The sequence below is a fragment of the Triticum aestivum genome, chromosome 2B (assembly GCF_018294505.1).
Source record: "Triticum aestivum cultivar Chinese Spring chromosome 2B, IWGSC CS RefSeq v2.1, whole genome shotgun sequence".
In the NCBI taxonomy this organism is placed as follows: Eukaryota; Viridiplantae; Streptophyta; class Magnoliopsida; order Poales; family Poaceae; genus Triticum; species Triticum aestivum.
In genome coordinates, this window is record NC_057798.1 from 2,545,074 (window position 1) to 2,561,890 (window position 16,817).

Below are 16,817 nucleotides of genomic sequence, written 5' to 3' on the forward strand. Positions count from 1 at the left end.
GTAGAGTTTGAAAATGGGACCTTTAGTACCGGTTCGTGGCACGAACCGGGACTAAAGGTCTCAACCCCATTAGTTCCGGTTCGTGCCACAAACCGGGACTAAAAGGGAGGAGCTTTAGTCGCGGTTGGCCTGGCCAACCGCGACTAAAGGCCTTTGGGCACCTTTAGTCCCGGTTGGCCTGGCCAACCGCGACTAAAGCCCGCGAGCGCCCTGGGCCCAGGCATTTGGTCGCGGTTCATCTGCCGAACCGCGACTAAAGACTTCATTAGTCGCGGTTCCTACAGTTTCGCGACTAATGGGGCTGGACGGAAGCCTCTTTTTCTACCAGTGACGACACTAGATGAAGGGTGGCCGAGTCAACAATGCCGTTGTCCAGAGGTGAGCTCGGCACCGAAGAGACCTTGGCGACTTGACGCTGAAGTGGACAAACAAAGTCTTGGCACCGGGTAGAGGCCACCGCGACTCCTACCGTGAAGAAGGACCTTCTTCATGAACTGATCCTTCACAAGAAATATGTCAGGCCGAATTCAACGAAAGCATGATTATCAACAACAAGCTTGTGCACGGGATGAAGATGTTTGCTTATATGTGTAACGTGGAGGACATCTTTTAAAACTAGATATTTATTTGAGCGAGTAAGTACAAATTGACCAATGTGGGAGATTTTCAGACCTGAGCCATTGGCGACCTGTACGTGATCCTTGCCGCCGTAGTGTTCATGAACGGTGAGGCGGTCGTGCTCACTGGTCAGGTGGTCCGACGCGTTGGTGTCGGTGTACCAGTTGGTGTCGACTTGATAGGAGTCGGCATGGGCAGCGTTGCCTGAGTGCTCAAACTTGTCTACGTCGTCCTCCGTCTGGTAGGCATGGTTGAAGTTTGGTTTACTGTTCCTCTAGATTGTATCTTGCACATTGTCTCACTGAAAATCCCCGATATTTTTGAATAAATAAGACACTATTTTACCCCTAAAAAGGAAAGAAGAAGCGAACTGAGCAAGCTCAGATTCTCATGTTTTTTGTGGTGAAACCAACAACCCACCAGGGCTCAAACACCCTACACTTGGCACCATTGCTCATTTTTTCAGGATTTATTTTAGTCTTTCCGATGATGTTTATTCAGTGCGAGGAGACGTTTCCCTCGACAACGGAATGCCTATGGTGCCGTCAATCCTAAAATATTGTGCCAGCTCAGTATCTCAGAGGTGGGTTTTAAAGGGATAGAGCATGCGTGCATACAATCATAAAGGTGAGTATATTTGCGTGTGTGAGTATCTGCGGTTGTATCGAGTTTAATAAAAAAAAGCAAAAAATGACTAGTCGGGTAAAAAAAAAGAGAGAGTAAGAAGGCTAGTCCAATTTATTTTTTGAACATGACTAGTCCAATTTAATTAATTTGTACGTACGTATTTATTTAGGTCATTGGCACGTTGACGTTGATGTTGACGTTGGTAAGTACTCCTTCCATCCTGAAATATAAGAACGTTTTAACACTAGTATTCTGGGACAAAAGTACACTGGGTGGTGTAACTGGGACGTTGACGCGCGTGATCGACGCTCGTGTGATTCGTCTCTCTTGCATGCATGGATGCGGGGCCCACCTGCAGCTCGTCCGTCCTACTAATTTAGTTGTGATAGGCCCCACCGGATCTTCCTTCCCCTCCTACGCTCGCTAGCTGCTTCAACTTTGATGCATGCATCATCAGTTCATCTTATTAAATTAATTAGATTAAACTAACTAGCCTCTCCTCTCTTCTTAGTGGAACTGATAGTATTTTGACCAAGTTCATGAAACACCACAAATTCATTCAGATTTAGCTAGTACTTTCTTTTTTCAAAATAGTAGAAGATCTATATTAATCAAACTAGCATTCCCATACCCAAACAGAAAATCAAACTCTACCATTACAAGAAAACAATAAAACAAAAGGAAAATACAATCCAATCCTGGGAGAATCATCCATCTCGCACCTGTTGATGACGTGCCAATGTTGCTGCCGCTGAGTTTCGCGCCATCACCGAAACAGAAGAGTAGTATCTATCTTCCATCAACCCCGAATGATCCATGACCCGGCGAAGAAGATGACGCTACATCGATCATACCTAGACGCCGTGCAACCTGAGTCCATGGGATAATCAGATTGGCATTGTTGCTTTCGAAGAAGCTCCTACCCGAAAAGGACAAAACCCTTTGTTTCCATTGAGAGAAATTCCACCCGTTTTCGTTGCTAGATCTGATGGCACACGCATCGCCGAAGCCGAAGAAAATGCAAAGGAGACCTTACTGAATATCTACTTGTTCAACTGATCTCTTCGATGGATCAAATGGTAAATGTGCCACCGGGACCGAAGAGGAAGCCGAAGCCAAAGGAACTATTATGTAAGACCGCGCCCACCATCGCTAGAAAGACCAAAATGACGGATAAAATGGGACACGTACCTAATGCCCCAAGGTAGAGAAAACAACAACTTCCACCGGTAGACTTGGGGCCTCCTTGCACACCTCCGGTGGCGGTGTTGTCGGAGGAGAAGGAGGCCGGCGATCTACCTACAGAGGAGGGTGCGATGGTGGATGAATTATATATTGCCGTTGGGCTGAGGTTGCGTACTTTTTTTTGCGGGTCGTGAGACGGGACAACGTTTTTTTTGTGGGCGTGAGACGGGACAACGTTTTTTTTTTGCGGGCGTGAGACGGGACAACGTGCGTACGTTTAATCACCTGCTGTTTTGGACTAGAACAAGAGTATTTCTCTCCAAATTTAAAGCATGCATGGATCGATATGCTATGTACATGTGCATGTCCTATTTAAATTGTATATAATACACGGCCGCCGTGTAACACGGGCACGTTGTCACGTTTGACGGAAGTGGTGCAAAACCACAACAGAGAGGAGAGAGAGAGAGAGGCGGCGTGCGTGATGAGCGCGCGTGGATCCGTTGGCAGCTGGTCGGGCCCACCCACCCGGATGACAAAAGATACGATCCATGCTCGATCGGTTGGACAGTTCATTAACGATGCGCGCCTGGTGCACCATAGTGTGCAGCCGCTGGCGGCGGCGGAGGAGGAAGCGCCGGGGGTGAGCTTCCCCTTGTTCTTGCTGGAGCTGCCGAAGAAGCCCATGGCTAGGGTTTGCTATGTCGCCGGCGAGGGAGCACGCGGCTAGATGTGGACGAGCAGCAGAAGCGGAAGTGGATGAGCCCCCCTCCCCCCACACACACGCTATATTTAAAAAGGACGGCCTCGGTAGCTTCTAGTCACTAACGCATGGCCCCGCGGTAGGTGGCCGCATTAAATATGACTGCATGCAGTGGTTGGCCGGCTGACATGTGGTGACGCGGTGGACACCTAGGGGACGCGCGGCGCATCTTTGGGCCTAAAATACATCCGCGCGAACACGAAGCGGACACATTTTGAATTTGGGTCGGCGCGTTGGACTGGCATTTTTGTCCATGGCAATCCAAACGGACATGCGCGGTCGAAATGGGTTGCCCCATTGGAGTTGCTCTTAGTATTTTATAGAGGAAATAGTTTGTTAGGGGTTGGGAAATAGTTAATTAGTTTTCTTAGGAACGGGAAATAATTAAAAAATAAGGGTATGGAAATACTCCCTCCGTTCTAAATATAAGTCTTTATAGAGACTCCATTATGAACCACATACGGATATATATAGATGCATTTTAATACATTCATTCAGTTTGCTCCGTATGTAGTTCATAGTGGAATTTCTACAAAAGACTTATATTTAGAAACGGAGGGCGTAGTTATTTAGTTGACCTGTGTAGCCCTGTGATTATATCTGGCCATGGGCCGGGCTGGGTCGGGCTTGGGCCGGGCCTAAAAAAGCCCACGATAGAATACTGAGGCCCCGGCCCTACCATCGGGCCTACCTTTTAAGCCCAAACCCGGCCCATTTGGTAAAAGCCTTGAAAAGCCCTTAGGGCTTAGGGCCGTGGGCCTGGCCTCTTCCTTAAAATGCCAATATGCCAAGCCCAAGCCCGTCCAGGCCCTGCTGGTGGGCTCAAAACTCAGGCCCAAGCCCAGCCCACGAGTAAGCCCATTGGGCCTAGGCCCTGGATTTTAGGGTCGGGCCTGGGTGGGCCGACAGGGTCGGGCCTGGGTGGGCCGACAGGGCCGGGCCTGAGACGGTCAGGACTACCTGTGATGCATCAGTTTTTTTTGGGAGGAAACTGTGATGCATCAAATGAACGGCTGGGCTGTTAAGATAGATTTTCGACCAGGAGTGAGGCCCTTCTGGCCCATATCAGTGCACACGCTGGGCGTATGAAGGCACGGCACTCTGCCGTGCCCAGCGGCACGGTAGAGGAGCCGGTTCCCTCTCCATCCATCCATCCATCCATCCATCCATGCATGTCGTATAGATGGTATTTAACTAGTAGGCCATTGGATTTGCAACTAATTAGATTTGTTTTCAGATTAAGTATCACATCGTTTCAATCAAAAGTTTAAATCAAATCTCGTTTTCAAATTCGTACTGCTTGTGACGAGGGCTTTCAAGTAAGATCCATTTCGAATAGATTTTGATGATTCTTTTTATAACTCCCGCAAGTTTCAACAGGCAAAACTTCATAGGAATGAATGATAAATTCGTTAGGTTTAGCGAACCAATCTGTGGTTGGATGGTTAGAGAGACAGTGGTATCCCCAGCCCATCAGGGTTCAAGTCCTGGTGCTCGCGTTATTCCTGGATTTATTTCAGGATTTCCGGCGATGCGCTTTCAGTGGGAGGAGACGTTCCCGTCAACGACGAGGCGCCTACGATAAATTTCAAGATGACATGCCGGCTCAGTCTCTCGGAGGTGCTCATAGGGATAGGATGTACGTTCATAGGGGTAAGTGTATGCGCGTATGAGCGCTTGCGTCTGTACTGATATGCAAAAAAAAACTGATCCGTAAGTTTCGGAACTAAATCTTAGAAACCGCATAAGGAATCAACGACTTCACGGATCGCGAAGCAATCACGTGGTCGGGCTGAGCTACGCACCTGCGTGCCTTTGAGAGTTTCTGGGATCAAATTGCAAAGGAGAGATGCTACAGAGACTCAAGGGTACCTTATTCGCCGGTCCGGCGCCACCACCACCACAAATGTCACACCACCGGAGAAGACTTTATTAAGCACCACCGCTCCATTGTCGGAAGGGCCAAAGCGACATCAAAAGCCTACATAAAACGTAGCTCTAAATCATGGGAAGCTCCTGTTAATTCTGAGGTGAACGGACGTACCCTTTGGGGTAGCCGGTTACGTGTTTATATACACGGGAAGAGCCCCCGTGATGGCGTATACAACGAGGATACGTATTGGGGTAGAGTACTACTCTATACCCAATACGTATAGTACAATAACTCTAATACCCCCCTTAATCTAGACCTGGGAGAGGTTTAGATTACGTTTAAACTCATCTAATTTTTTTACACATAGTGTTTTTGTGAAACCATCTGCAATCTAATCCTTGCTTGATATGAACCTGACATCAAGTTGCTTGCGAGCAACCCGTTCACGAACAAAGCAGAAGTCTATCTCAATGTGTTTTGTACGGGCATGAAAAACTCTAATAGCTTCAACTCCATCCACGCGGATGTAAAAAATGGATATTGGGTCCCATATTGGGCAATATATATATCAAACGAATTCGCCACAGAAATCCTAGGGGATCCGGCTTGCATGCTCCCTCCCCATACTTCTATCCGTGCTCCCATCTTATCCTACGGTTGTCTTTTTTCCTTTCTAATCTAATTATCTTCCCCCTGATTTTAAGAGGGTGGGGCCGGGCCTTATTTTGTTCCAATTAAATCAAGCTACGTATGTAGGAGCACGAATGGGCACACGCGCGGGGAGCAGGCAAGTCTCGTCCAATCCTAGGAGCTCATGTAGAATAAAAGGATGATTGTCTTTATAAAATACATGTGAAACACGTTATTTTAGTTATATTAACATTATTTCAGAAAGTGTATGAACTATTTTTAATAAGGGAAGTGTTTGTGGCCGGGGCGCCGGCCCAAGCGTTGGGCCGGTCGCATGCGCGTCGTTTGATGCGCCAGATCGGGCGCTCGCGTTCCCTCCGCAGTCGCACTCGCGTCCACGTGCTGGCCGGGTCCACACACCGCTTTGGCTGCAGCGTTATCCCTTCGCTCGCGTCGCCTCCTCCATTCTCCACCATTCGTTCTGCTTTTCCCATCCACTTCCGCTTCTTGCTGCTGCACGGCGGCGACCCAACACGGAGATGCGAGATTTTGGTGGCGAAGCACCGGCGACTGGCGCGGTGTAGATGCCACGACGTGCATCTTTTTGGTGGCCGGAGCTGAGCGGGGCTGCAACCACGACAGTGCTGCAACTAGCGATCGTTGCCATGGCCGCCCGCAGCTGATTTTGCGCTCCTCTCCATGGCCACCACAGCAAGATTTTTGCTACAACCATGTTTTCTTTTTGCTGGAACCAATCCATGTTTTTGCTACCACCCACTCACCCGAAAATCTGCTGCCGTGCTGATTTTTGCTGGAACCGGCGAACCATTTTGCTACAATTGTTTTCAGTTTTTGTTACTACCGTTGTTTTGTGGATTTTTTACTACATCCATCTCCATGACATCGCATGTTTTCTTTCAGTTGATTTTTGCTACAACCATACTTTTGATTTGTTGGAACCGAAGATAATTTTTGCTACAACCGTATTTTCATTTTGCTGGAACCGAAGACAATGTTTGCTACATCCACCCACGGCGGTGTTGGTCGACGGCGGCGACGGCTTTTCTTTGCTGCAACCGTCTCGGATTTTGCTACTACCGGAGACGCCATTTGCTACTACCAGAGTCTTGCTGGATGCATCAGGAGTTTTTGCTACCACCCCTAGTTTTTTTTTGCTGAACCAGCCTAAAAATTGCTACCACCGTCTTTCGATTTTGTTGGAACCGGTAATTTTTTTGCTTCGCCGGCAGCGGTGAAGGCGGGTCGTGTTTTGCTTCGCCGGCGGCAAGCAGGGGCAGCGATGGTCCAAACGAGGGCAACACGGGCCAGCGTGCGGGATCCCAGGAGCAGCGGCGGTGCTCCCTTTTTTTCTCCTCTTTTTTCCCGTGGGGTAGATGACGAAAGGGGATGCAGTGCAGGACAGATCTGACGGTCATGCGCTTTCAAATCGAACGACGCTGGATGGACCGGCCGAAACTTGCGCCGGTGCGCCGGCGCAGAGTACTGCCCTTTTAATAATGTATGAATATTTTTTTATTAGATCACCTTATGGTCGTCTGGACATTGGCACGTTGAGTTGGTGCACCGGGAGAGTGTCATTTGGACGTTGACGTGCGTGATCGGCGCTCGCGTGACCTGCTTGGGTTGCATGCATGGATGAGGGCTCCGTCCTAGTTGTGGTTGGTAGGAATCCGAATCACGTCGTCCATGTAGGCCCGACCGAATCTTCCCTCCTAACCGCTCGCCAGCCCGCTGTTTCAACTACTTTAATGCATGCATATAAATGCATCTTCATGGGCAAATTAGATTAACTAGCCCGAAAGTGCTATTCTGAGCTCGAGCTCAAATGCACTGGATATCTCAGCCGTCCTGTCGCACTAAGATTCGCAAACGTCCTTTGTATTTTCTATGTATTCTCATTAGTATATCAGTCCCAGGGCCCACCTACCTATCCCACACAAAGCCACCGTCGCTGTCCCGCCCCCAACCGGCTCAGACGCACTGCCATATTCTGGGCCACGGCTCGGGCCTTCGACCATAACGGCCACCGTCCACTAGCCGTCTTATCTACTCACCTACCACCCACCCTCCTCTCGATCCTTCCTGCTCCTCTCTCCTTATTCCATACAACCTATGGTGCGAGAAAGAGATTCTTGCAGCGTCCAAGATGTACTACGAACCTATGCAATTAGATTTTGGTACTAAGCGCTAAGCCATTTATCATTAGCCCTGATGTTTTTTTACTGTCGGTACTATCGTGTAAGCATCGGTTTTCAGTAATAAAATACTACTGCTGCCAGACATCATCATTGTTCCTACACATTTAATTCAAAAATTCAAAAATTCAAACAAGTACGTGAGGACAAACTCACCATTGAAGAAGTGACAACACAAACGAGGCATTAAGTGCACGCACCCACCACTCGACAAACAAACACCTTTCTCAGCATACATGCCACGCTGCTTGCATTCTACAGAGACCCAGGCAAGAAAAATTCCCCTACGAATCTGCAGGCATAGTACAGAGCAAAACTCAGCATCATCAAAACTCTGACGCAGATGAACAATCTATTGTTTAGAGCAGAACAAAGAAAAATTCCACACTCGGTTGCAACTAATTTAAACAGATTTTCCATGTTTCACCCATCATACAGCAATTGTTATAGTACCACCAGTATTACCAAGGTCTGAATGTTGTAGTCAGATACATGAACATCGAAACATTACGCATCTACAGATAATTCTCGAGTTCGATTGGCCCGCAACTACATTCCACCTGCTAACCTAAGGTCCATTGCCACACCGCTACAATTAGCATGGGCATTTGCGGCAGACCGCATTATACAACATGCACCTGCCAGCGGACAGTACTACACTACGCATTGGCTACGCATCCATCAGCATCAGCTCAGTGCAAAATTCAGATACACATGGTCAATGAAAATTCAGATAAAATGGTCCCTACAAACTCCGATACATATAGCATCGGCTGGAGCTGCATTATATTAATCTGAAAATTCAGTACAGCTTGCACAAAGACCCATAAGAAAAATAAAATTACAGCATGTCCCTGAACATTGTAGAATAAGGTAACTGCAGTTTAGATGGAATCGCAAAATAATAATTTTCAGATAATGCCCTCAATGCTGACAACACCACATATATGAGTACTAGTGACACATTAATCTTCAGAATTCATAGGAGAACCAGGGTGATGCTTGGTTTCTTGCTGCCTGTTGTTTTGCTTCAGAATTCATAGGAGCACTAATGACACACTAATCTTCAGAATTCTAACAAAGTACATCATGCTAGAATGGACAGGAGCATCGACTTGTCTACATGCCTTGCAAAAAGCCTATAGTAGAACAACCAAAAGACGACACCATTGCAGTATCAAAAATGGAAAATAGGATGATTGTGCTAAGTTTCTAGCAGTAGTACAATTCTTAGATGCTCATAAGCATTTTAGTAATCAGGTGAAAGATACAAAGACAAGGCACACTAGTGGATGAGCTGTTTGATGTGTGAAATTCTTTAGACTTTCAGGAAGAACCAAAAGAGATTGCAGCAGCCGTGTGCATGACTAATGGTCGTGTGCTCTACAACTTCAGAAACCCCGAAAAGTATATTAAGTAATGAAACTTTTGTTGAACCTTTTTTTCTTACTAGTTCCATTGTCCTTGCTAGGCTATTTCTCAAGAAAAAAATATATGTACTGTTAACCAAACATATCCCTGCATATTGTGGCTGAACTATGGTTTGCATGTTACTCCCTCCGTCACATGATGTAAGACGTTTCTTGACACTACACTACTATCAAAAAACGTCTTGCATGATGGGACGGAGAAATTACATTGTTACTATATGGCAAGGCTGTTCTTCTGGGCTGCAATCAAACATTTCCGTGGCAGGTTTATGTACTGAAGGAGTACTATAGTAGCAAAATATCTCAGCTAAAAATGAAAACATTTTAAAGATTACTAGCATTGTAGACTCACACTAGAAACCGCAGGTTGCTTGTGCTTTGTGGCAGAACAATTGAGGGACAGTACAAGCACCCAACAACATAACTAAAACATTCATGGACAGCCTGGAAATCAACTACTCCCTCCGTCCGGAAATACTTGTCATCAAAATGAATAAAAGGGGATGTATCTAGATGTATTTTAGTTCTAGATACACCCTTTTTTGTCCATTTTGATGACAAGTTTTTTCGGACGGAGGGAGTACATCTAGTAGTACTAATAACCACACGCTAGCGTTTCTGAAGCTCTCTATGTAAACATATGTACTATTATAAAGCACTGTCTTAGTTCACCCTCTCTTTGTCCAAGTTACTATTACACAGATAGTAGATGAACCATCAGAGTCTAATCAAAAAAATTATTATATGATGACAAGACAGATACATCTCCTGTTAAAAAGAAGAAATTCACAACTCAGTGGTGCTAATGCGAGAAATTTCTATGTGTACTTTCATGAATGCCAATCATATTGGGGGTTTCATGGCAGCAGCTATAACTCATTGTTTTTCCTTTTTTCTCTGTCAAAACGTGGGCAGTACATGCAACATACAGGATTGTCAGGCATGGACCATCATCATCTAGCTAACAAAACTATTATTTACACAACATGGAGAGTCAAGGAACTCCCACACTAATCTGAATCCACGTCAAAGATTCTCTCATTCACACATACACCAGTCTGAAATTCACACTTACTAAATCTGTCATAGTGATATGAAATTCACACTTGCTAAATCTGTCACAAAACCTAAACTACTTCTATCACTTTTCTAGATTAAAAGGCAAAGTGTACCTTGGTGAGGATCTTGGGTTATTGGGCAAGGAGGCAAAGTGTTGTAGCTGCAGCAACTTCTTAAAAGTCAACATCGAACATATTTTTTAGGCCATGAAAACACCATCATATAAATGACAGCCATGAAATGAAGAACGTACCGGTAAGTATTGTTATCGGTGCAGCGCCACCCATCATTCTCAGAAATTCAGAGAAAACCCATTCGAAACCCTCGATGGTTTCGTCACACACAAGCACTCCATCCAGGATAACACTCTGGAAAGGATTATTCACACCAACAAATAGGCCGAAAGGCTGTGTCAAATGTCTAACACATCACTGAAAAACGTGTAATGCAACCTGCCGTCTTTGTCAGGCTGAACTCTGTATGTGAAATGATGTCCTTCGCTCCAATTTCCTTACATCGTCATCTGAATGTTCCCTGCTAATCGTGCCGCACAGATTACACAAAGACCTCTTCGTGAATGGCACATTTTCCCTCGATCCAAAAAAACTGCCTACTATCCTATATACACCTTCACAAGGTATGCATTATTCTGCCGCAACTATTTTATCACGTCCCTGCTGTACACATCAATGTGCTTGTGGGACGGCCAGTGAACTGTCTCACCGAAATTTGGTGAAAAAGAATGGTTATGACTCTCCCGATGCTCGGCGATATACCACCCATTTTCCTCTGTCCATAACAGCCTTATCGACGCTGGGCATTCACACCGATAGGACTTTGTGCTCTCCACACCAGCTTTCCCCCGTAAACATAAACAATGTCTTCAGAGGTCTTACGATTCACATGACCTTCATCTAATTCAACTCCTATGAACATATACATTAATATCGAACATAGCCTTCCTTACCAAACATCAGCAGAAAATTTTCCTGCATGCACTTCATTCTCTACACATTTAGCCGTTTTTTCCCATATCTAATCCCAAATCCCTTCTCCCATGAATACAAGTTGTAGAAATCGTCAACTTTTCTGCGAACACCCTCACTGCCTTCTCGAACGCGCTTACACGAGTTGGGCAAGGTGCCCAGCTTGGGCCATCAGCCCCAATCCACAACCAGATAATGGATCACTCATGGTTCTGTCAACCATTCTAATCCACCAACCACAAATTTACACAAACTACGGTAACTGATAGTACATTAAACCATGGATTACTAGCACGAAAAATCATAAGCAACAATGCATGCCCATAGACAGCCTGAAAATTCAATACTTCAAATTCTTCAGAGGAGCAGCAGTAAGCAATCATGCTATCAAGAATTAACACGGGACTAATAGATTAAACTATCAACAACCAGCAAACCGCAGAGGAGCAGCAGCAAGCAATCAGGTTTCTATACGGGGCTCATAGATTAAACTAGCAACAATTCTTCAGAAGAGCAGCAGTACAAACCAACCAGCAACCACACCAATTCGTATCACACAATCGTTTTCCAACAGCAAACAAATAAAGCAAGAATGTAAAAACATAGTACACAACAATGGTGTTCAAATTTGTACTCCATTCCCCTCACCTCTTATTCCAACCAAGAGCCTGCAGATTCATCTTCCCCATTGACAGCTCAGACGTGGGAGGCGAGCTGTCCTTTCTCACTGCTGCCGCCTGCGCCTCGCTGCAGATTAGACCTTCGCCGCCGCCGGCGCAGCACTGCAGATTCGTCCTTGGCCGCTCATCGCCGCCGCTCCTGACGCCCAACAGACCCGCTCGTCCTCACTCAAAACTGTTCCCTCCTGCAGCGCCACCTCCACCACTGTTGCCTTGTCTCATATGCCGGCGATCCATCCTACACGAGACTCTCCCCGACCTCCCCAAATATTGTGGATCTGTGGCATCGCAAGCAGAGAGAACTAAGCAGTCTGACCTACAAACGTCAAATCGCGTGGTATGCTTCAAGAAATCGAATCGGAGCGGCATACCTGCGGATTGGCTGCAGGAGGAACTCATGGCGCGTCGTCTTGCCTGTTCTTCTTCTCGCTCCCTCTGTCCTCTTCTCGAAAATTGCTGCATCGGGAACTCCATGGTGGTAGCCGCCCTGCTCTCTTTGGGAAGAAGGCATTCAATTCCTGCCTGCGCCCACCGAACGGAAAGCGAAACTCCCGGGCCACGGATCAGACGGGGATGCCGAACCTGGTCCACGGCCCACCTCGTCGGCGGCGGACAGACGGCACCACGCACGTTACAATAAGGCCCACCACCCACCCCTGACGCATATGTATTCATGTACGGTGCCCATTTTCTAGCGCTCCACCAGTGGACGTATAAAAGAATGACACAGATCCAGATGAGCTATCCTACGCTCAGGATAACGAGCTCATTTGAGCTCGTGTCCAATAACTCCGCGTCATAGCTAGCCCTCTTTCTCTTCGTCCATGTTTACCTAGTTGCCATTCGTGCACCGCAGTTGCCATCTAACAATGTACGAGTGAAGTGTGGGTGAAGAGCAGTTCACCCACACGCGGTGGAATATGTGATGATTGTGTGGGTAGAAATTAGTTCGCCCACACGGCGCAGTTGGCAACCGCGCGTTGTGGGTCGTGGGGGCGAACTCTCCAACATCCACACACACGGTGATGCCTACAGATTCGTTTATTTATTTATTTTGCGAGAAAACTTTCAATCTATTCATCTTCCATCACAGCAGTACAACGAACACTAGAAATAATAAAAATTACATCCAGATCCATAGACCATCTAGCGACAACTACAATCACTGAAACAAGCCGAAGGCGCGCCGCCGTCATCACCCCTCCCTCGCCGGAGTCGGGCACAACTTGTTGTATTAGACAGTCGAGAAGTCGTCGTGCTAAGGCCTCGTAGGGCTAGCGCACCAGAACAGCAACCGCCGCTGATGAAGAATAACGTAGATCGAAAGGATCCAACCTGAAGACACACGAACATAGACGAACCACAACCAGATCCAAGCAAATCCACCGAGGATAGATCCGCCGGAGACACACCTCCACACGCCCACCAACGATGCTAGACGCACCACCGGAATGAGGACTAGGCGGGAGACCTTTATTCCATCTTCAGGGAGCCGCCACCGTCTCGTCTTCCTGAGTAGGACACAAACCCTAACAAATTTTGAAGGAACGACTAACAATGGAGCCTTCCCGCCGGTCCTTGCCAGGATCCACCACGCCCCCATGGCCCTAGGGCCACCGGAGACGATTCCTTTATATTCATGCAAAATAGAATCAACGTGGATAGACGCGTGTGAGTGAAGTGCAAACTGGCACACGTGTGTGCGTTATCTTTTTCCTTCTTAATAGGACAAGTATCTTGAGCAAGTTTTTACGAAATACAAAAAATTCATTCAACTTTAGCTTTTTTCCCCCAACGGGACGAAGTTCTATACCCCCTCCGTTCCATAACATATAATGTGTAGTACTATTTCCACAAGTCAAACTTGTGCCGTATGACCAAGTTTCTGGAAAATGTATTAATATCTACTCCATAAAAAATACTTGTATTTCGAACCAACCTGTGGTTGGATGGTTAGAGGGACCGTGGTATCCACAGCCCATCAGGGTTCAATTCTTGGTGCTTGCATTTATTCCTGGTGCCTACGGTGACTTCGTAAATTTCAAGATGATATGCCGGCTCAGTCTTTCACTCTTTTGGAGCTGCTCATAGGGGTAGGGTGTGCGTGTGTGCGTTTATAGGAGTGAGTGTATGCGCGTGTATATGAGCGCTTGTGTCTGTACTGATGTTCAGAAAAAAACTTGTATCATTGTATCCATTATGAAAAATATTCTTAGTGTGATTTGATCTCAAATGGACAACAGTTAACTAAGTCGAATCTAACTCTACACCATCTTTTTTTTTACATGAAGATTTGTGCTTGTTTTTTTCTTTCCATTTTTCGTTTGATTAATAAAATGGTATAGAAGCTTGCCAAAAAAACAGTGTTTTAGTTAAATGAGCTATTCTTAATTCTTATCCAGATGGGAATTAGCAAATTCCATGTATTTTTATATTTTATTTTTTCTATATTGCAGACGTTGATATTTTATTCTATAATTTTAGTCCATACTTCCTCAGTTCACAAAATATAATATGTTCCTACTTTTTTTGATTCGGATGCATATAGAAGCATTTTAGTGTGTTTGTTCACTGAGTTCAGTTCGTATGTAGTCCATACTAAAATATCCAAAACAAGTTGTATTTGTTAATGGAGGGAGTATATTAGAATTTCATAGAAACTGATGCAAATTACATGCTTAAATGGCAAAAGTATTGATCAAACTCCAACATTACAAGAATAGGAAAATACATTTCTACCCTGGGAGAATCATCCATCCACTCCACCCCACATGCCTATGATGTATCGTTGTTAGTGCCGCTAGAGTTCTAAGCTGTCGCCAAAACGAACAAGTAGTACCCACGTATGCAACTAGGAAGTGCTAGCGATGTCAACCCCGAAGGATCCACGACCCGGAGAAGAAGATGGCGTTGGGTCAACTGTACCTAGACGTCAACCCAAGTCAATGAAATAATCAGATCGAACTTGTTGCTGTCGAAATAGCCCCTTCCCACCAAAGACACAACCAACGCCCCATGTTTTCATAGAGATAAATACAAACATGTCCACCCAATCTCGTCCCTAGATCCGACGGTGCAAGCACGCCGAAGCCGGAGAAAAGGCCGAAGGAAACCTTATTGAACACCACCGTCAGAAGGGCCGAAGTTGCACATAGTGAAGACCTACCTGTCCCCTGATCTCGTCGATGTATAAGATGGTACACATACCACTGGGACCAGAATATAAGCCGAAGGAACCATTATTGAATAGTGTCACCACCATTGTTGGAGGGGCTGAATGACAGACAATCGGGGGGACGTACATATTGGACCAAGACGGGTAAAACTACAGCTCCCAACGGTAGATAGGCACCTCCTTGCAGACCTCCACCAGCGGAGCCGACCAAGGAGAAGAAGGATGGTGACTGATCAGTGACCGGACGACCCGCCTTGCGTATCAGACGGGTTCGAGGCACCCAACTGTAGATGCTTTAAACAAACAAAAACGGAGTAGTAGTACAATTAATTAATACTAGATAGTTTGTATACGTACTAGTATGTTGGTCATTTCCTAGTGTAAAGAGAAGAAGCCACATCTGGAAGACGGAGCATGTGCTGGGCTCGTGGTTGGTGGATGGCAGATATGGTTTCCTCCTTTGGCGTTTTAGTCGTGGTGGGTTGCTAGATCTGGAGTTTAATGGCGTGTCCGGGGTGTTGCCCCGGTCTGATTCGTTCAACGATAAGGGTTTCACTTTTGGTGAGCCACTTTGGAGGTCCGTAAAGCTGCATATCAGCGATGGAGCCGCGTCGAGCTCGGGTAAGGAGGTGATTCGTCATTCTTTTCTTCGGTGGCTGCTGTGGTGGTGCCGGAGGTAGGTGACGGGCGTTGGTGTCAAGCTCAGAGATGTTTTGTTATCTTTTCAGTTTTGCCATGTCGATCTTTACGTGACTTGTACTTTGTTCTTTATGATATGAATGAGACACGTATTATCATGCAAAAAAAATCCAAGAAGGGAATCCCGTCCAGGTATTTAATTTGAGCGGGCCCCACCAAATCCTAACTGCTCTCTTGTCCTCCCATCCATGCGATGCATACATTTTCCGTTGCTTCCGAATTAATTACAGCTTAGGGAATCTTCTGTTAATATCATGCATATGATACTAGTGTATGATACTACATCCATAATGCATGGTATCATATACTCCCTCTTTTCCGGTTTATAGGGCTTAGCTCAAAAATTTATTTTTTCCATTTTGTAAGGCTCAATTTGGTTGTTCCCCATCACATGTTCAGATTCCAAGGTGCATTAAATCATTGCATGCAAGTATTAAGAGAAAATGGACCAATGCATGTACTTTATGCATGCATGCATTGCAATTAATACATTGGTAAACATAAATTTTTGAGGAAAACAAGAGCATTAATTGGATGTTTTTGCAAACTACAAAAAGTATTCCACCACTCACCATCTATCTTGGTTGGTGATATTTTTGAATTGAGCCCTATAAACCGGAAAGGAGGGAGTAGGACTATATTTATTGACATGCATGACACAAAGTAGCACATCATTTAATATGATACGGTATCATGTTATGATACTCAAGCCTCTCTTTCTTCATTTAATACTATGCCACCTCATCAACATGCTTAGTTGGCATGCATGATACTACCTATGATACTCCCATTACGACCAGAGAGAGCGTGGTAGAACAGCTCACCACGCACGCCTGCGCGCGAGCCAGCCTGCCACCGTGGCAAATTCTGTTACGG

The 16,817-nt window shown here is 45.9% G+C and overlaps 1 long non-coding RNA gene across 1 annotated transcript; it reads right to left on the reverse strand.

The window, feature by feature from the left end:
* Nucleotides 1-8,651: 8,651 nt before the first annotated feature.
* Nucleotides 8,652-12,653, reverse strand: LOC123039815 (uncharacterized). The gene is made up of 2 exons (XR_006417993.1): nt 12,439-12,653; nt 8,652-12,345 (listed from the first exon to the last, which is right to left on the reverse strand). It is a non-coding gene; the product is annotated as an uncharacterized lncRNA (long non-coding RNA).
* Nucleotides 12,654-16,817: the final 4,164 nt, after the last annotated feature.